This window comes from Tasmannia lanceolata, unplaced genomic scaffold, assembly GCF_043159265.1.
Source record: "Tasmannia lanceolata isolate RefF3 unplaced genomic scaffold, GAP_Taslan_0.1 ptg000018l, whole genome shotgun sequence".
Classification (NCBI taxonomy): Eukaryota; Viridiplantae; Streptophyta; class Magnoliopsida; order Canellales; family Winteraceae; genus Tasmannia; species Tasmannia lanceolata.
The window spans coordinates 2,586,555-2,607,880 of record NW_027518695.1 but is presented as its reverse complement, the minus strand read 5'-3'; the positions used below and the strand labels follow the sequence as shown (position 1 = coordinate 2,607,880).

The following is a 21,326-nucleotide window of genomic DNA, read 5'->3' as shown; positions in this document are numbered from 1 at the left end:
GGGAAGTACACAGAGTGCTTTTTTTTTTTTTTGGGTACCGAACCGTTCATATTTTACTCCTTACACTGTTAGATATTTGAAAAAAGGGAAATGATATCAGCACCAACATGTTTTAATAATTACACAAACCCACCTTGTCTTTTCTTTAAAAAAAGGAAATGATATCAGTGCAAACCCAGCTTGTCTTTTCTTTCTTAAGCGCCCTGTGAGAGAGCTTTTTGGGAATTGTAACAACCTTTGACATTTAAATAATAAAAGAGAAGTTGAGTTAGTGCAAATATGGTTGTGCTGATATCATTTCCCTGAAAGTGTCCTATAAAGAATGATCTTAACCCTACAAATTGTGAAAGTTTTTTTGTTGTTCCCTTTTAACTTTTCCTTCCTCAGCTATTTAAGGAAAAGACAAATAAAGAAGAGTGAAAATGCTGGAAAAGAGGGCAACATACGTAGAAAGATGTTGCAAAAGTTGGGGCATCACTCCCGGATTTTATCAACATCTCTACTTCAACCGGCATGTCACAGCAGAAAATCAAATATGACTAGAAGCCAACATCATGCAGCATCTACAAAGTCTTCACCCACTCGACTGATAGGTGCTATAGTGACCCCAACCTCAAAGAAAAAGAGGAACAATCTAAGCAGGAGTGGAGGCCAGTATTACAATCGACTCCAATACTACAAGAAAAGGAACCAATTGCAACAATAAAGACATAAAGATGGATAGCAAAACTGACCACATGCTGCAAAATAACCAAGGTGAACAATTCATCATAAAAACCAAGAACACCTTCAAATTAACACCTTCCAATTATTAGAAGAGCCAGATGAAGGCTTTATTCATTGTGGCTGAGGAGGTAAATACGAAAGATTGTAGAATTCAAGAAAGCTTCGGAAGATGAACCGTTGACGAACTACAATGACTCAGAAGGTGAACCATGGCAGAAAGTTCTAAAGAAGAAATACTCTCTATTCCCTACCTAAGGTGCTCTCAAAAATTCCAACATGCTCCCAACAAGTTAGCTGATTATGTAACTCAAGAGTAACATCTTTCTCTTTATAACATTAGGGGTCCCGCCAAGCCCTAGCTTACCTATTGAAAAAGAGATGTTGCAAAAGTAAAATAGGTGTATTAAATTTAAATCTAATCGGTCCATCCGTAAGCATCCACATAATCATGGTAGGTCCCACAGGGAAATCAAAGCTCGTGATGCCACGAAGTGCCTTTATCAATCCCATTCCCCAAAATCCAAATCTGCATAGACAAACGTGGCACACGCCGACATGCGTACAATGATCAAAAGCCATTGCAAATTTGCAATTCCCAAAGGCTGTGTTCACTCGCTTTCTCGGCGCGTGAAAAGAAAGGAAAATGTCGTTTTTTTTCCTGAGAAAGTGATTTTGCAATGTTCGCTTGGTTGCTTGGTTTCACTTGAAACCCAAAATATCAGACTTGGAAAATTAAAAAAATGACGCGGAAAGTCATATTTTCTCGCAAACGAGGGATTTCATTTCCTACGGAATAGGTGAGATTTCGTTTCTTTTCTCTCGGGACGGGAAAAAAAGTCGGGGTTCTTTTTTTCTTCACCCACGCAAGGACAAAACTCTAGCCTCTCACTGCCTGGATCTTCATCTTCTCCGCCAACAATTTGTCTTCTCCGGCGAGAATACTCCTCCGGCGACACTACCCCAAGTGAGGTACCTCTCTCTATCTCTCTGGATGTTGGTTTTTCATCATTTTTTGTTTGTTTTCTACAACATGGGGTTTCGGAAATGGGTCTCCATCTTTTGATTTTTGGGTTTCTTGTCACTCCATCTTCTAATGGGGTTTAAGAAATGGGTCTCCATCTTCGAAAATGGGTTTGTAGAAAAGGGTTTGAGAAATGGGTTTGCAGAAATGGTTTGAGATATGGGTTTCAGAAATGGGTTTCCGAGAAATAATCTTAGATCTTCTGGGTCGGATTTTTATGGCTCTGTTTTTTATCTCCATTTTATCTCGCATTCTGCTATTTGCAAAATAGTGAAGAATATGCTGCTGATATTTGGGTTTTAGCTCTCTTCTGCTACTGATATTTGGATTTTAGGTCACTTTGTTGGGTTTTTTATAGTTTTTTTCTTCTTACAATAAGGTTTGAGATCTAGTTTTATTTTATTTTTATAAGTAACATTCATGGATCTATGTTCTGAGATTTATTTCCTGGGATTTATATGGAGATTTTGCCAAGCTAGGTTTATCGAATCTGCTACTGATGTTGGGTTTTTTTTAGTTTTTTTTCGTACATTAGGGTTTGAGATCTAGTTTGTTTTTTTTTATAAGCAATATTCATGGATCTATGTTCTGAGATTTATTTCTTGGGATTTATATGGAGATTTTGCCAATCTAGGTGTACATTTATATGCCTCTTTTATTTATGCTGTGAACAGGCGCAAGAAACTTTTTCTATGGATTTCTCAGGTTTTCCTGCGCAAGTGAACAGCAGCAGGATTCCTTTTCCAGCACAATATCTTTTCCTTTCCTTTCCTTTTTGCCACGTCAGATTCCTTTCCTTTCTTTTCCTTTCCTTTCCCGAGAAAACAAGTGAACGGACCCAAAAGGCGCCCAACAACCATTTACAAAAAAACAACAAAGTGACCTTGCCTCATTATCAAGATATGCTGGTTCAAAATTCAAATATCAGTATCATCTCTAATTTACGCCCAGACTTTGACTGCAACGATGAAGACAATAATACGTACAGTAGGCCGTCAATTTCTGGGACCACCCTCATATTAAATAATTGGACTAGGCCGTAAGGCACTGTATACTTTGTCATAGAAATTAATTGGTATTAGATAGACCAGCCGCGAAAAGCCTTTTGCGATGGACACTAGCAATTCGCAAATTAAAAATAACGTTACTGATATTCGCACTACAATGTTCTTATAACTGAACTAACTCATATTGTCTTTTCTTTTTTAATTACCTTCTCAGCGCTAATTCGGAAACTTTGACATATGGCTAAATACTAAAAGACAAAGTGAACTAGTGCAACTATCAAAACATGGCAGTGCCAAAAACAGTAGCCAAAAATAAAGAAGTGGAAATGGTCGCCAAGCTGCAGGCTTCGTGGAAAAATCAAACAAACTGCCATCCAATTTCGCCGCAGATAGGAAAGGAAAATCCAATCCCCTCTCCAATCGTTGAAATAAGAAGCCACATTCATTTCTAAATTTCGTTTGATTCGTTCTTTCACACAAAAAAGAAGATACTTTTCAGTCAGAAAAGTAAAATGGACTCCATTCGCATCTGCAACTCTTAACGCTCGTATGGACCTCCGTCTTTGGCCTCCCAAATCTGTCCCCAAAGAACACAAATATTACCACCTGCATATGGCAACCTTTCAAAATGTTGGCCGGGTGCCACCACGGCCAACAAGTACACGGTCTTTCCCAACTCAAACAGTACTTCCACCACTTTGGCGACATCCCTCAACCCTCTTCTTCTAACTATTCCGATAACTTTTGTTGAGAAAATCCGTCGGGCAATCTTATCCTATCGTGCACAAATTAAACGGAGAAGATAAAAATAACAAGCAAGCCACAAGATGAATACCAAGATTTTACGTGGTTTGGCCAAGCCTACTTCACTGGCAAGAAACACGATCTTCCACTATGAGAAAAACAAAATACAAGGTTTACAATAGATTAAAACCAAAACCAAAACCCACAACCCGCAACCCTTTCATTGCCTCTCACCCCCAAGACCGTACACAAGAAATAACCCGAGAGATAAACCCAAAAAAGAACCCAAGAGAAAACCTCGAGATGAAAAACCTCTTCTCCCTTTCTCTTTCTCTCTCCTTTTCTTCTCTCTCAATTGGCAGCCGACACACCAAAGACCTCTTGTTTAGACTCAGCCTAAGAGAGGAAAAACTCTTCTCTCTATACTAGGGTTTTACTAAAAACCCAAAAGGCAATTTCTATTTCTTTGCCTTTACCTCCCCACCTAAGTAACCCACGATAGGTGGGAAATAAGGCAACTTTCCCAACAATTCTGATGACGCACTCGAGTCCGCCATCAAAACCTACAAATCAAATTTCAAACTTAATGTCACCGGCACCCTCGACAATCCGACCGTCCAACAGATCGTACGGCCCAGATGCGGCGTCGCAGATATAATCAACGGTACATCGTTAATAAACTCCGGCAAGGCCTCGTCGAAATTCCATACTATGATCCACTACACATTTTGCCCTGGCGCACCCCAGTGGCCTTCTTCCAAGACTAGGCTAACGTACGCCTTCTCGACTTCAACTCAACTTTTTGAATCTCAAATCCTTAGTAAAGTCTTCTCTCGCACTTTCGCTTGGTGGTCCGTGGTTGTTCCTTCAACGTTCACGGAGATAAGTTCTTACTCTCATGCGGGTATCAAGATTGGATTCTTCTCGGGAGATCACGGCGATGGAGAGCCGTTCGATGGGATTCAATTGCTGTAAGGGAGCAACTCGAATTTCAGTGGGACTACAACTCCTTCGACCCAGGAGAGTACGTGATACGAACTTCGGTGAGCAGGGGGGTCCGGATTTAGGGTGGTGTGCGGGTGTTGGGTTCTCTTTCGTGATTGCTGTTATGATGTTGGTGGTAAATAATACCATATAGATGGATTTTTTTCCCTCCTGTATTTACGAGATGAGTTATTTGTATTTGTTTTCGGGGGCTTGTATCATTAGAGGGGGAGTAGATGCGCCATGATTGGCTGCTGTAGGGCAGGCCCACTGACGCAACCACTCCTCTCTTCTTTTTTTCCCTTTCTATATATATATATATATATATATATATATATATATATATATATATATGAGGAAAGTGAAGCTACACCGCCGGTGTAGCTAACTTAGCTACACCGCCGGCTTAAAATACAATGGGCCCACATTGTTTTGGTGATCCAAACCATTCATTTGATAGGCCCTTACATTGATAGGGTGTGCCCAAAAAATCAGCTAGGTAGGATCATCCCAACCCTTCAAACTGTGGAGGCAAAAATGGACAAGGCCTATCAAATGAATGGTTTGGATCACCAAAACAATGTGGGTCCATTGTATTTTAAGCCGGCGGTGTACCTAAGTTAGCTACACCGGCGGTGTAGCTTCACTTTCCTATATATATATATATATAGAGGAAATATATATATATATATATATATATATATATATATATATATATATATATATATATATATATATATATATAGAGGAAACTGTTGGTGAGCTTAAGCTCACCAAACTTATGGTGAGCTAGCTCGCCCAATCACATGGGTCCCACATTTTGGGGAGTGATCCAAACCATTCATTTGCAAGGCCTTATCATAGATAGGGGGTGTACCAAAAATCAGCTCCATAGGATCATCCCAACTCCTCCATTTGTGGAGGACAAAATGGGGCAGATTTGTGTCTGTCCATTTTTGTCCTCCACAAATGGAGGGGTTAGGGTGATCCTATGGAGCTGATTTTTGGTACACCCCTCATCTATGTAAGGGACTTTCAAATGAATGCTTTGGATCATCCTAACAAAGTGCGCCCCCATGTGATTGGGCAAGCTAGCTCACCATAAGTTTGGTGAGCTTAACAGTTTCCTCATATGTATATATATATATATATATACATCGTTGCAAAGATACGTGATCCTTATTTATTTTGTGTCTTTTGTTTTCCACCTTAGCTTGGTATAAGTGTGGAGACCTTATATGATTGATTTTTATTTTATTTTTTTGGGTTGGGGGGGTGCGGGATTCTGGGATCGAACCCTCCACCTCATGGTTGAGATACAAAGAGATTTTGCGGATCCGCTGTTGCATGAGACAGCAGCCACATAATGAATAGAGACAACCTGTTGAAAAGTGAGCATATGTGGCTACTCACTGATGCAACAGCAGGCCGGCGAAATGCCTTTTGCGATGGTCCCTAGCAAATCCCATATAATATATACTAAGCAGCTTTCTTCTTTTCATCTGTCATTCGTTTTGTTCCATAGAAAATGTTTTTGGAAAAAAATTTCCCCTAGGAAATAGGCTTTGCTACTAATCAGGTTTTGCCGCAAATTTTTTTTATATTTGCCATCATTTTTCAATTTTCCCACATCTAATTTGATTTCCCCTCCACAACTAATTTGATTTTCCGCTAACATTGACTTCCCCCAACTAATTGGCACATTACTCATTAGGTTTTTTAAAACCAATAGTGTTTTACCACTTTTAACTTTTTCTTAACTATATTACTCAGTGTTTAAAAATGCAGATTCGACGCGGAACGCGGCCAAAGAAAATCATTGTTGACTAGGCGCGGTCACGATTGACGCGGCTAAGAACGCGGTTGACGCGGCCAAATTAGATGAGTCGTTACTTTTTATTAAAAAAATAAATAAATACAAAAATCCAAACCCATTTAAGTAGGACCCTCTATAATACCTTAACTCATGAAGAAGAAGAAGTAGTTCGTTTTTTACTCGATCTGATAATATGAATTTGTGAAATGATATTTACGCCCCCTTTCATTACCTGAGAGGCTGAGACAGCCCCTCCAATGTAAAATAGTAGTCATAAATGCACTAGAGAGGGCTGTCCCGAGTAAAACCAAGGGGTGATCCGAGTAAAACAAAGGGGCAAATACATTATTATTATTTTTTTGGGCAGTGCAATGCACAGTGAAGTTGTCAATTCCAGCTAGACTTTTGCAGCTTTGCTTGTCTTATTCTCTACCTCATTTTGGGTACCTGAAGGGTCATTTAAGAAGACAAGGATATAATTCTTTTATACGGCGTAAGCCCTTAGAGTCCCTTACTTTTCTAGAAGTACTGTACGGACCACACTAGAGGATGATCCAAACCGTCCATGTGATGGGCCATGTACTATTTGGATCATATGGACGGTTTGGATCATCCTCTAGTGTGGTCCGTACAGTACTTCTAGAAAAAAAGGGACTATAATGGCGTACACCTTATAAAATCTCGTTTTTTGATATATACATCCTCTTTCTTTTGGTTATTAAAAAATATTTCTAATGGGCGCTGATATCTCCCCCCGACGGCTGGCTAACGCTTTCCCACCATTTGACCTCTCTCTCTCTCTCTCTCTCCACACACACACAACAGGAACAGTTGGTGGGCCCAACAGAAACCGTTGGTGGAATGGTGGGTCCATCTTTGAACAACGTAGGCCCCGCCCATACCACACCATAGGATAATCCAAACCGTCCATTTGATGGGCCATAAACGTAAATACGTTGCATCCCAAAATATTATTTCCATAGGCTGATCCTAGCCCTCCAATCTAAATAGAAACTACATCTTATGCAACCTCTATAGATTGTAGGGTTGTGATCATCCTACGGAAATGATTTTTGGGGCACAACCTATTTACATTGTGGCCCACCAAATGGACAGCTCGGATCATCCTATGGTCTAGACGGTACACTTCATTTTCAAAAATATGGGTGGGGCCTAAATTGGTACGAACCACACCATAGGATGATACAAACCATGGACGGTATGCTTCAATTTGAAAAATATCGGTGGGGCCTACGATTGGGCCTTAATGTTAGTGTACGACCAACTCCATAGGATTATCCAAACCATGGACGGCTTGGATCATCCTATGCTGTGGACGGGCCTTAATGTTACTGTACGACCACAGGATGATCCAAACCACTCATTTGATGGGCCAACCCTTTTGGGGGCACAACCCATTTATGTTATGGCCCATCAAATGGAAGGCTCGGATCATCCTATGGTCTGGATGTTACACTTCATTTTCAAAAATATGGGTGGGGCCTAAATTGGTACGAACCACACCATAGGATGATACAAACCATGGACGGTACGCTTCAATTTGAAAAATATCGGTGGGGCCTACGATTGGGCCTTAATGTTAGTGTACGACCAACTCCATAGGATTATCCAAACCATGGACGGCTTGGATCATCCTATGCTGTGGACGGGCCTTAATGTTACTGTAAAACCATAGGATGATCCAAACCACTCATTTGATGGGCCAACCCTTTTGGGGGCATAACCCATTTATGTTATGGCCCATCAAATGGACGGCTCGGATCATCCTATGGTCTGGACGTTACACTTCATTTTCAAAAATATGGGTGGGGCCTAAATTGGGCCTTAATGTTACTGTACGAACCACACCATAGGATGATCCAAACGGTTTGGATCATCCTATGTTGTTGACGGTACGCTTCAATTTGAAAAAATATCGGTGGGGCCTACGATTGGGCCTTAATGTTACTGTATGACCAACTCCATAGGAGTATCCAAACCATGGACGGCTTGGATCGTCCTATGTTGTGGACGGGCCTTAATGTTACTTTACGACCAACTCTATAGAACGATCCACACCATTCATTTTATGGAAATGATATTTTTTGGGACGCAACCTATTTACGTTCATGGCCCATCAAATGGACGGTTTGGAATATCCTATGGTGTGGTATGGGCGGGGCCTACGTTGTTCAAAGATGGACCCACCATTCCACCAACGGTTTCTGTTGGGCCCACTAACTGTTCCTGTTGTGTGTGTGTGTGTGGAGAGAGAGAGAGGGCAAATGGTGGGAAAGTGACATATACGTTAAATCATGCAATGGTTAAACAAGAAATTCTGAAGAAGTCTTTCTTTTGCATATTCAAAAAACTCCTGTAATCCAAACAGGGGCTTGGCTCGTCTTTCTCAATCATAAAAATCATGGACCATATACGTCCATTGATTAACCTAACCGAACCGAATTTTTTCGGTTACCAAAATGTTATAACCTAAACCACCACCGAAATGTGTGCTAACCGAACCGAAACCGAATAATAATTTCGGTTGATCGGTTTGTTCGGTTAAAACCGAATTAAGCCATTTTCTCAAATTGAAAACGGTGGAAAAATGGAGAACCCCCTCTTGGTCCCATTTTATTAAAAAATAAATAACCAAAATGAAGATGGGAGAGAGAGAAAACCAAAGATGGAGAGAGGGAGACAGCAAGTCATCGGCTGTCGGGATCGAATGTCGCCGGAGTTGGAGTGATGGCCAACGGCAATAGCTGGAGTTGGAGTGGTCCCATGGACGTGGACACACGGCCTCTTCTACTTCTCAGTTCACATTCTCAAGAAAACCTAACTTGTAAAGCTTTCAAGACTAAAGCTTAAAGTAAAATCCTAGGTCATGATTCACCTACCAAGAAAAAAAAAAAAAAAACTTAAAGTAGAACCCTAGTCCCTAGGTCCGATTGACCCCTTTTTTTTACTCGGGACAGCCCCTTTCTACTCTTTTACTCTAGTTGGGGGCTGTCCTCGCTAAAGAAAGGCAAGTGAATGAATATATCATTTCCCCTTAAAAAGTATAAAAGTTTTAATATTGTTCATTATTAAAAGGACCTTGGATCTTTATAAATGTCTTTTAGTCTTCTTTTTGGACTTCTTTTTCTGCTTTATCAACTTTTTGTTTTTTATTTCTTTATTTTGAAACGATGGTGGTGAGGGGATTGGCCAAAACGCAAAAAGCCAAAACCTCAAATCAGCTGAAACCGGCAAAAAGCAGAGGCCGAATATGACCTATCCTCCTATTAAATCGCCATATCTAGTGGCTCACGCGTATACGTGTAATTCGTTTTTTCGGGTAAGACCGATTTTAATACCCTTAAAACCGAAACCGAACCGATAATCAAAATTTATTTCGGTGCGATTCGGTTTTTCGGTTAACACCGAATAATGGACAGCCCTACCAATATGCCCTCTTCAACATAGGCTTAGGAGAGAGACTTGGAAATAACGAATTGCCAGGTCGTCCAATACGGCCACATATACACAGAGAAAGACACTACACCTCTAACACACAATTTATCGAATGCTAAGCCTGCTACACTAGTTATGGGCCCATGCACATGGGGTAGTTAGGACTATTGATCTTGGGGTGATATTCCTTCATAATCTATGGTAGATAACTAGATATTGCTTCATTAGCAGAATCTACTTCAGAAAGAACAGCTTTTCGTCTCTCCTCTGCTTCATTACCAGACTACTTCAGAACCAACAGTTTCGTCTCTCGTATGGTGTGAAAGGTGTTGAAAGGAATCAACGGGCTTTGAAATTATTTGATTGAACAGTGAAAGTACTGCACATTTGTTTCTCTAAAAATTTCTTCTTTAAGTTGACCCTGTCCACACACGTTTATTCTTGTGTGAGTGCATCTAATCTTAGTTTTACTTAACTAACACAAGATAAGTGCTGCCTTCCTGATTGCAGCTGTTAATCTAGTGGACCACCACAAGATTAATGGTCCCAATTATAAGTTGTGTGTTACACATGCAGACTCTATTTCCTTCTCTTACTTGTAACCCATTATTAAGTCTTTATCGAAAGAGACCCATGTCTTTCAATAAAGACTTGGGCCAGAGACTTGGAAATAAAGACTCAGTTGCTCTCATATGACTTAGCGTGTGGGGACACAGGGAATGTGAAAGAGATATTTCTAAGAAATAAATGGAGGGCACTTTTCACCTTTCAATCAAACAATCTCAAAGTCCGTTGATTCCGCGGAAACCTTTAATTCTCGGAACTCCGTGTAACAAGCATGCAGCTTGTAAGGGGGAGGCTACTATAAATAGGCATTGCTAATCCCCCAGTTTTGAGTAACAATAAGAGCTTCTTCTCATTGTCTAAAGTCTAGGCGTGGCAAGAGAAACAATGGCCTCTTTACAATTTTCTCTTGTAATGAGCGTTTTCCTCTTCATCTTCTTCTCTCCTCTGATGATTGAATCTCGTTCTTCTCATTTCGTAACAAAAGGGAAACATCAACATCCCTTCCAGTTCCTGAAGGAGCTAGAGGGATGCCACAAAGGAGATAGTGTCAAGGGTCTTAGCCAGCTTAAGAAATACCTTCAGAAATTTGGCTATCTCCCAGAATATTACACCCACACCAACAGTGCTGAAGATGAATCCTTCGATGATCTCACAGCGAATGCCATTAGAACTTACCAACTCAATTACAATCTCAACGTCACAGGAGCACTCGATTCCCAAACAGTTCAACACATGATGAAGCCTCGGTGCGGTGTCCCCGACATTGTCGACGGAAGAACTTCTATGAATTCCGGCAAGAAGCACCATCACAATTCAACTGGGCTCTACACTGTATCCCATTTTTCCTTCTTCCCCAATAACCCAAGATGGCCCTCTGACAAGACCCATCTCACCTATGGTTTCATCCCAGATGGAGTCCAAGTCATTGACATCCAAAGCCTGAGCTCCATTTGCTCCAGTGCTTTCAGTAGATGGTCAAAAGTTAGTCAATTCACGTTTGAGGAGACTCAGGATTATTCCTCTGCCGATATTAAGATCGGATTCTTCAGCGGAGATCATGGCGATGGAGAGGCATTCGATGGGCCTGGAGGGATTTTAGCACATTCTTTTCAGCCCACTGTAGGATTGTTCCATTTGGATGCAGACGAGAGTTGGGGTGTTAATCAGTCTAGTGATGCGATCGACTTGGAATCTGTGGCAGTACATGAGATTGGGCATTTGCTTGGACTTGGCCACTCTTCTGATCCAAATGCTGTTATGCACTCTGGTATTGCTCCTGGAGAGAGGAGAGTGAATCTGGATGAGGATGATATTCAGGGCATACATGCCTTGTACAATAATTAGCTACAGATTTTTGAAGTGATTTGGGTGCTAGCTCTGTAGTAAGTATGATTGTGTAAGCCTGAATAAAAAATAAAAAAAATGCTGATGTGTTTCTTTATGCATAATATTGTTTGATGTTGTATTGGGGATTTAGTCCCGCAATAGTTATTTGAAGAAAGTTGTCTTGTGGCTGTTTTATATATAAAAGTTATTAAACGCGTTGAATTCGCCAAACTCTTACTTCCACCATCAATCGTTTTGGAAATTGACTCTGCACGTTAACTTTTTGAATTTCTCTTTGGTCTTCATCCTTGGATTTTGTGTAACATTTTGAATTTCTGTTTTATTTCTTGTGGCTGTCTTGCTTCCTTGTTTGCAAAAACCCGAATTACTTTATCCCTGTGCGGTTGAATTACAAACCCTCTTGGATCAAAATTGTTGCCGAAACCCTCTTGGCAAAAGTATTCCCAAAATCCTCTTCATCGAATTCATTCCACCGAATCCTCTCAGTTCGCTTCTCCCTCAAACAAGGTATGTCTCATAAACTGTCTTTTCCATGTTTTAGCCCATAGTATTCAAGCTGTTTCTCATAATTTTTTATATATGTTTCAGTTAGTGGATCCTTATAATGTTTTTTTTATTTCGTGTCTCATGCATGATCCCTCATATTCAAGTTAACTCACTAATGATTTTTCTCTTGCCTCTTTCCATAGTCTAGTCTCAGCTTGTTAATATTTTCATAATCCACGTTTAATCTCAATGTTAGTTACTTGTTTTCATGATGATCACATAAACTAGTCCTAATTTGTCTCACTGTGTTGATGGATGATTTCATGTTTTAGTAGAGTTTTGTTGGAATTTCGAATTCATTCAGCTTCTTGAGAAATTTTGATTTTTTTTTTTTGGGAAAATCCAATAATTAATTAAAACTAATTAAATTAATACAGGAAACTGAAAATAACTTAAATCACAAAACCAAATCCAACTGCCCATTAAGATATATATCCTGTCTTATATCTAGGGTGGCAATGGTTTGGTTTCGGTTCGGTTCGACCCCCAAACCGAACCGAACCGAAATTTGAATAGGTTTGGTTTTACCAAACCAAAACCGAACCAAAACTGAATTTTCGGTCGGTTTCTGTTCGGTTCCGCCAATTTTGCCACCCCTTACTCATAATAATTGGAAATATTCGATTTCGGTTCGGTTTGATCCCCAAACCGAACCAAACCGAAATTTGAATCTGTTTGGTTTAACCAAACCGAAACCGAATTTTCGGTTCGGTTTAGGCTCGGTTCCGGTTCGGTTCGGCCAATTTTGCCACCCCTACTTATATCCCCTCTAATATCTAAAAAGATTCGAGGTAGTAACTTCATGGGCCCCACACGAGTTCACATCTCAACATCCCATGCCGAATTGATATTGGCAGGCTTCTCCTCAATTAGCCCATCACATGCCGAATTGATATTGGAAGGCTTCTCCTCACTTAGCCCATCACATGCCGAATTGATGCTGGCAGCCTTTTCCTCACTTAGCCCATCCCATGTCAAATTGATATTAGCAGCCTTCTCCTCAATTAGTCCATCACATGCGGAATTGATATTGGTAGAGTTTTCAGAGATTTTCACTAATCTTTGATGTTTACAATTAACAATAACTAGAGCTTAAATAAGCACCTGAAGATAAACACGGGAGATAAAGATAAGAATATTATCCTAATCTAAACGAACTTCCCTAATCCACCACATCCTAATCTAAACCAACTCCCCTAATCTACAACCAAATTATAAACCACCAGATCTTATCATGATCTGATTTACAAATCTTAACACTCCCCCTCAAACGTATATTGATTGAATGTTTGATTACAATAAAATGTTTCCAATTGATCACAAAAAATGTCCCCAATACACTGTCCCCGACAAACTTAATTAGAAATTAGAAAACTCTTCTGGCTGATGGTGAAGATCCACTTTTGTTGACTGATGCTTCTTGCCTAATGTATGCTAAAGCCAGTTCCCAAAAGGAAGCCACAATGGGCCAGATAAGACTCAAGGTCTCTATGGACGAGTCTACATAAAATGAGTCACTATGGACCAATGTCAAAATTGGCGAGAATGAGCCTCCATGAGCAAGACCACTCTCTTAGCCACTCACTCCAAGGGTTCGAGAGACTGAAGCAACTCAACTGAGCGAGTAAATATTTCTATTTCAGGCACGCACCCCAACGGAGGTGCCTCAACTAAAATAAACAAATGGAAGAAACGAAACCTGAGAAGAAAAAGGGTAAGAGAATGACAACTAGCGGCTTAAGGACAAAAATTATTGGCAACCATCAAGGTCAAACTGAATTTTTTTTAAAGAAATTAGACAATGTGCATACAAAGAGGGCTACACATATCAATAGCGGGGGATTAGAATATCGGACTAAAGACAAATGAATGAGGGTGTGCTAATAAGGTTGGGGTAGAACTCTGGTTAAAGCAAAGGGGGTGTATTAATAAGGAATCAAAAGGCAGGATAGATTTTTTTTTTTTTTGGGAGATAGAATGGAGAAGGGTGTTGATATCAAATCAAGGACTATGGAAATTACAAAGGACATAGACCGGTTGCAAGAATCAAAGTTAAGGGGAGGTAATTCTTCCTTCTTTCACACACTAACCTTTCTGACAGCAAGCAACCAACAAGTACTTGATAAGGTAAACCAACCAAAGGTGGGTTTGACGCCGCAGAGATAAGGAGGTGGCCGAGATTTATGAAGGGAGAGGAGTTTTCCGCAACCAATGTTGAACAATCAACAACTCCGTCAAAGAGGTCGTGGGCCATATTGTTGACTGATCTATGAAGATAGGTTCTCCACGGGACAAAACAGAGTGGCTGAACTCCCAAGCTCGAATGGAAGCTCCCAAGCCTTGATTCCACCAAACACACTAGATGACAAAGATAAATAGAAAGACTGCTTAATTGTGTTGTGGTTGATTTGCAGCAAGTGGTGGGGATTGTGACAGCATCCGCCGAAAACGGAATTTTATGTGTTGTGCTCAGTCCCGTGTGGGATCTACCCTCATATTCAAGTATTATATCAACAATATTTTCATATGTCATCAGTGATTTTTGTAGTACTGAAACTACTTGTAATAGATACTTGTCAGTGTAACATTATAATTTTCCAAAAAGGATGAGAGTGTGTGATAAAATGCTTCAACATATGAAAATAGGGAATCAAGACATTGTTGGTGGTTGCACACGAAGCACAACAAACCCTGCTTTGCAATCTACCTTGATGATCAATGTTACTACGAACTCTAGGCTTACATGGCGAACCTTCCTTTGCCCTCACTGTTGATGTCAAAACCGCCTCATGAAGGAGGGCATGGAAAAACCTTCACCCTCTTTCTCAAATGGAGCTAGGGGTGCAACTAGGGTGGGGAGGGTCACGGAAAACCTTCACCATCATTTCCGAATGATGTTCCTAACTCTCCATTCTTTTGAGGCTGTTCGGAGGGTTTGGATCATCCTATGGAGATGGTTTTATGGGCAAGGCCCTATTTAAGTTGGGGCCCAACAATAGAAAGGTTTGAATCTTCAAATCAGGTGGGCCCAAGTGATTTAAAAAATAAATAAACTTGTGATGTCCACCTTCTTCTATGATCTAGACACGAGAGAGAGAGAGAGAGAGAGAGAGAGAGAGAGAGAGAGAGAGAGAGAGAGAGAGAGAGAGAGAGAGAGAGAGAGAGAGAGAGAGAGAGAGAGAGAGAGAGGGAGGAGCACTTATACCTTTCAATCAAACAATTTCAAAGCCGGTTGAATCCCCGGGAACCCATACCTACAATACGAGAGACTCGTAGTTTCTTTCAATTGATTGAGACTTTGACCGAGATAGAGACTCAAATTTAATTGTTAGCAACTCTGCAAAGACTGTTGTTTCTGAAAGGTGTCGAGGGAGAGAGCGAGAGACTGTCTAACACGCAGCTTGCAAGGGGGTGGTGTTGGGACCCGGGTGCTAGCCGTTAATGGGACGGTACCCAAGTCTTTATATGCTCATCCACATCCTTCACTTTTCCGAAGTGGGATCTTTGCATTTGCTTGAACCCCCCAACAAATGGCTACTATAAATAGGCGTTTTTAATCCAGCACTTTGAGTAACATTAAGGGCTTTTTCTCTTTATCAGTTTGTGTCTAAAGCCTAGGCGTGGCAAGAGAAACAATTGTGAAAAGGAATATTGCCAAAATTCACCATAGACCATCGTTCATTACCTTCACCCATTGTGAATTCAGTAGCTTTCCACTTTCAAGCTGCCCTCCACTTGGTTCATGAAGATGGTCAAACACTGATAGAGTGTGAAGACCTCAGCTTCAATGGAATTCGAGAAGTCAACTGCGAATGTGATAGTGTAGATGATATCGACTGAATCGTTCTTAAAAACCCCTCTAATAACTAATACTTGCTTAGCCCGGGTTGCTGAGAGCGCAACATTCAACATTGAGTCGGATGGCATTCCTAGGGGGGGTGTACATCTTGCTACTATTTTAATATAAAACACTGGATAAAAAATTAGTTTTTAAAAGTTCTCCTTATTTATGGTTTTGCGCCTAGTTTCGCAAGTATGCTTCTATCTCTCCACGAAAAATTTAGTCCACATTCGAAAGTAGGAGAGATCTCAGAGATGATCATAGGTGTATAAAGCTTTCATATTCTACTTGCATAGTGTATAAAGTGATCTCAAAAGACTACTCCGACCCTAGAGGGGTTCCCTCCTCATCAGAATCCTCCTCGTAAAAGGAAGATGATCCATCAAACGCAAATGGTCCCAAAGACGCTCGAAAAAAGAAAGTATTGTGGGCAGATGAATGCCAACTCCACGTGATCCCAGTCGAGCAAGAGGATAGTGAAGAAGAGAAACCAAATTAGCTGATTATGTAACTCACAAATATTGAGCATTTAGATTTCTTAGTCTGCTGAGGTTGTTTCCCTTACTCTCACTTGTTCTGAGTTAGGGTGGCTTTCATGCCTTATATTGTTTCATCTTTCTCTTTATCAAATAAACAGGTAGGGGTCTCCGCCAAACCCCAGCTTACCCATTAAAAAAAACTTTCAAATGTCACGCAAATTTGCATATGCTTTTTCCATTTGAAAACGCCACTTTTCACCTTAAAAATTAGCACTTGAAAAATAGATCCAGCACATAAATCCCATCATAACTAGTCCAAAACATTTTCAAATACTTCTTGTGGTGTGGCCCAAGAAAGAAATCAAACTTATCCTTTTCTTTTCGTCGAACGATTTTATCCCACCCGTTCCACTCCTCTTCCGCATAAGACAATTTTGGACTGGAATCTTACAAGAGGGGAGTGGTATGTACATGTGAGATCAGGACAGTTGATCTTAGTGGCATTGGTCCCATTTGGGACGGGCATCCATGCGTAAGATGATGAACTAAAAATATTCAATTGTTTAGCTTTTCTTAGTGGAATCCTAAACAATCCTAAATAAGATCAATGAACTACCCACCTGAAATTAATGCAATGTAGATCATCATGATGCAAATTACATGGTTTTGATCTCATGCCGAAATGGATCTCTGATCCGGATAAATCGAGGCTTGATGGATTAGGAGGGTGCGGTCATCGGACCAAGGTGGGTTGATAGAAATAGGCCGACATTGTGGTTGCCGATTGGATCAACGGATCCCATCTCATTAACTTTGCAAATGTGAGGGCCCGACTCACTTCCATGTGTACAAATGTGACAGTTGATCAAGTCGATAAACACTTGATCGAATGATCCTTGTCCCTGATCCGAAGGCCTACCTCAGTTTTGCTAGAAAGTAATTAGCCATTGATTTTCACATGATTTTTTCTAATGGATGGGATCTATGTTGGGGAAGTACAAAGAGTGCTTGTTTTTTTTTGTACCAAACCATTCATATTTTACTCCTTACACTGTGTTAGAATAAAAAAGAGAAATGATATCAGCGCAAACAAGTTTTAATAATTGCACAAACCCAGCTTGTCTTTTCTTTAAAAAAAAGGAAATGATATCAGCGTAGACTCAGCTTGTCTTTTCTTTCTTAATCGCCTTGTGAGAGCTTTTCGGGAAGTGTAAGTTTGTAACAACCTTTGACATTTAAATAATAAAAGACCAGTTGAGTTAGCGCAAATATCAAAACATGGTGGTGCTGATATCATTTCCCTAAAAATGTCCAATAAAGAATGATCTTGACCCCCAATTTGTGAAAGTTTTTTTGTCGTTTCTTTTTTACTTCTCCTTCCTCAGCTATTCAAGGAAAAGACAAACAAAGAAGAGTGGAAATGCTGAATAAGAGGGCAATGCCCGTAGAAAGATGCTACAAAAGTTGGAGCAGTACTCCCGGATTTCATCGACATCTCTACTTCAACCGGCGTCTCACAACAAAAAATCAAATATGACTGGAAGCCAACATCATGTAGCATCTACAAAGTCTTCACCCGATCGACTGATACACGGGCGATGGCACTTGAAAGGGAAGGCGGACAATTGCCCCCCTTAATTTTTTGAGAAAAAAAATATACCTTTATTTTTTAATATTTTTTTATACTAATCCCTTTTTTAAAAAAATATGCCCCCATTTCCAATCATCCCTAAGATAGAAAGTAAGTTTAAAATTTTAATTTTACCATTTTTATATCCCTTCATTCTAAAAAATATCTTTTTCCCTTCCCAAGTAAATCCTCCTCCATCCCAAAACCAATTAAATCCTCCTACCATCTTTTTCCATTCCCAAGTAAAGATTGTAGGCTTGAAGCGCATATGGTATGGTGCGCTTGAAGAGAGAGGACTCCTCCCATTGGTTGGCGTAGTGGGTCCAGTCGGATGTAAGAGAAAGGAATCTTGCATTATCGAGGGTGCGTCTTGGACTACCCTCGATATTGTTTTCATTTGTTTGGAGAAACTATAATATTGTTGTCATTTGTTTGGAGAACAAAAATTACTATAATTTTTGCCCCCCTTGTGCAAAATTTCTGGCATCGCCCTTGGACTGACAGGTGCTGTAGTGACCCCAACCTCCAAGAAAAAGAGGAAAAATATAAGCAGAAATGGAGGCAGTAAAACAGTCAACTCTAACACTACAAGAAAAGGAACCAATTAGTCAACTCTAACACTACAAGAAAAGGAACCAATTGCAACAATGAAGACTGAAAGATGGATAGCAAAATTGACCACCTGCTGTGAAATAACCAAGGTGAACAGTTCGTCATAAAACCTAGAACACCTTCAAATTATTAGAAGAACCAGACGAAGACTCTATTCATTCATTGTGGCCGAGGAGGTAAAGACGAAAGACAGTGCAGAATTCAAAAAAGCTTCGGAAAATGAACTATTGACGAACTACAATGAAGCAGAAGGTGAACCATGACTCAAAAAAGATGTTGCAGAAGTAAAACATGTGTATTAAATCTAATTGGCCCTCCACAAGCATCCACATAATCATGGTAGGTCCCGCTGGGAAATCATTGCTCGTTGAAATAACAGTTGGCCCATTCAAATATCAGTAGTAGGCTTATTTTATCAAATTTACGCCATTACTTTGAATGCAACGATGAAGACAATAATAACGTACCGTAGGCTGTCAATTTCTGGGACCACCCCCATATTGAATGATAGGACTAGGCCGTAGGTCACTGTATACTTTATCATAAAAATTAAAAATAACACTACTGATATTCGCACCAAAACGGTTTTATAATTGCACTAACTCACCTTGTCTTTTCTTTCTTAATTACCTTCTAAGAGCTAATTCGGAAACTTTGACAGATGGTTAAATGCTAAAAGACAAAGTGAACTAGTGCAACTATCAAAACATGGCAGTGACGAAAACAGTAGCCAAAAATAAAGAAGTGGAAATGGTCGCCGGCTTCGTGGAAAAATCGGACAAATTGCCGTCCAATTTCGTCCCAGACAGGAAAGCAAAATCCAATCCCCCAATCGTTGAAATAAGAAGCGACACTCATTTCTAAATCTCTTTTGCCGTCCCAAAAGAAAGAAGATAGAAGAGCAAAATGGACTCCATCCGCCTCTCCAGAGCAGCAATTCTCTTAACGCTCGTATGGACCTCCGTCTCCGGCCTCCCAAATCTGCCCCCAAAGATCACAAATATTACCACCGGCATATGGCAACCTTTCAAAATGTTGGCCGGGTGCCAGCACGGCCAACAAGTACACGGTCTTGCCCAACTCAAACAGTACTTCCACCACTTTGGCTACATCTCTCAACCCTCTTCTTCTAACTATTCCGATAACTTTGATGACCCACTCCAGTCCGCCATCAAAACCTACCAATCAAACTTCAACCTCAACATCACAGGAACCCTCGACAATCCGACCGTCCAACAGATAGTACGGCCAAGATGCGGCGTCGCAGATATAATCAACGGTACCTCCTCAATGAACTCCGGCAAGGCCGCGTCGAAACTTCACACTGTGGCACACTACACATTTTTCCCCGGCGCACCCCAGTGGCCTTCTTCCAAGACCAGGCTAAGGTACGCCTTCTCGACATCGACTCAACTTTTTGAATCTCAAATCCTTAGTAAAGTCTTCTCCCGCGCTTTCTCTCGGTGGTCCGCTGTTGTTCCGTTAACGTTCACGGAGATAACTTCCTACTCTCGTGCGGATATCAAGATTGGATTCTTTTCGGGAGATCATGGCGATGGAGAGCCGTTCGATGGGGTTTTGGGGACGCTGGCCCACGCGTTCTCCCCGACGGACGGTCGATTTCATCTGGATGCGGAGGAGAATTGGGTGGCGGAAGGGAAGGTTTCGAAGTCTGGTATTGATTTAGAGTCTGTGGCGGTGCACGAGATAGGGCATTTGTTAGGGTTAGGGCACTCATCTGTGGAAGATGCGATCATGTTTCCTACGCTCTCGACGGGGACGAAGAGGGTAGAGTTGGCGAGGGATGATGTACAGGGGATTCAATTGCTGTACGGGAGCAACCCGAATTTCAATGGGTCTGCAACTCCTTCCAGTCAGGAGAGTGATACGAACTATGGTGAGAGGGTGGGTCCGGGTTTATGGTGGTGCGCGGGTGTTGGGTTCTTTTTCACGATTATTTCTGTTCTGATGTTGTAGTAAATAAAATACCTACGAGATGAGTTGTTTGTATTTGTTTCATTAGAGGCAGAGTAGATGCGCCATGATTGGCCCACTGATGCAACCATTCCCCTTCTTCTTCTTTTTCCCTTTCTATATATATACTTTAAGAGTAAAGGGTTTCTGCGCTACGCTCGAGTGCAAAAACAGGGGTGGGCCCACATTGTTGGGCGATCCAAAGCATTCATTTGAAAGACCCTTTCATAGATAGGGTGTCCACCAAAAATCAGCTCCATTGGATATCTTAAGGTGTCCAATTGTGGGGTGAAAAAATGAACAGATTAGTGGACAAACACTATCTGTCCATTTTCACCCCTACAAATGGACATCCTATGATGATCTAATGAAGCTAATTTTTGGTACACAACTCATCTATGATGGGGCCTTTCAAATGAATGCTTAAGATCATCCCAACAATGTAGATCCACCCTTGTTTCCTACAATCGAGCACAGATAAGCTATCTGCGCTCGAGCGCAGGAACCCTTTTCTCATACTTTAATTGTTGCAAATATACGTGATCCTTATTAAATTTGTTTGTATCATTTTTCACC

At 40.7% G+C, this 21,326-nt stretch overlaps 3 pseudogenes; all 3 read left to right on the top strand.

The window, feature by feature from the left end:
• Nucleotides 1-824: 824 nt before the first annotated feature.
• On the top strand, nt 825-4,473 carry LOC143849480 (metalloendoproteinase 2-MMP pseudogene; annotated as a pseudogene).
• A 6,060-nt stretch (nt 4,474-10,533) lies between these two features.
• On the top strand, nt 10,534-11,878 carry LOC143851344 (metalloendoproteinase 2-MMP pseudogene; annotated as a pseudogene).
• A 7,659-nt stretch (nt 11,879-19,537) lies between these two features.
• LOC143851749 (metalloendoproteinase 2-MMP pseudogene) lies at nt 19,538-20,841 on the top strand (annotated as a pseudogene).
• Nucleotides 20,842-21,326: the final 485 nt, after the last annotated feature.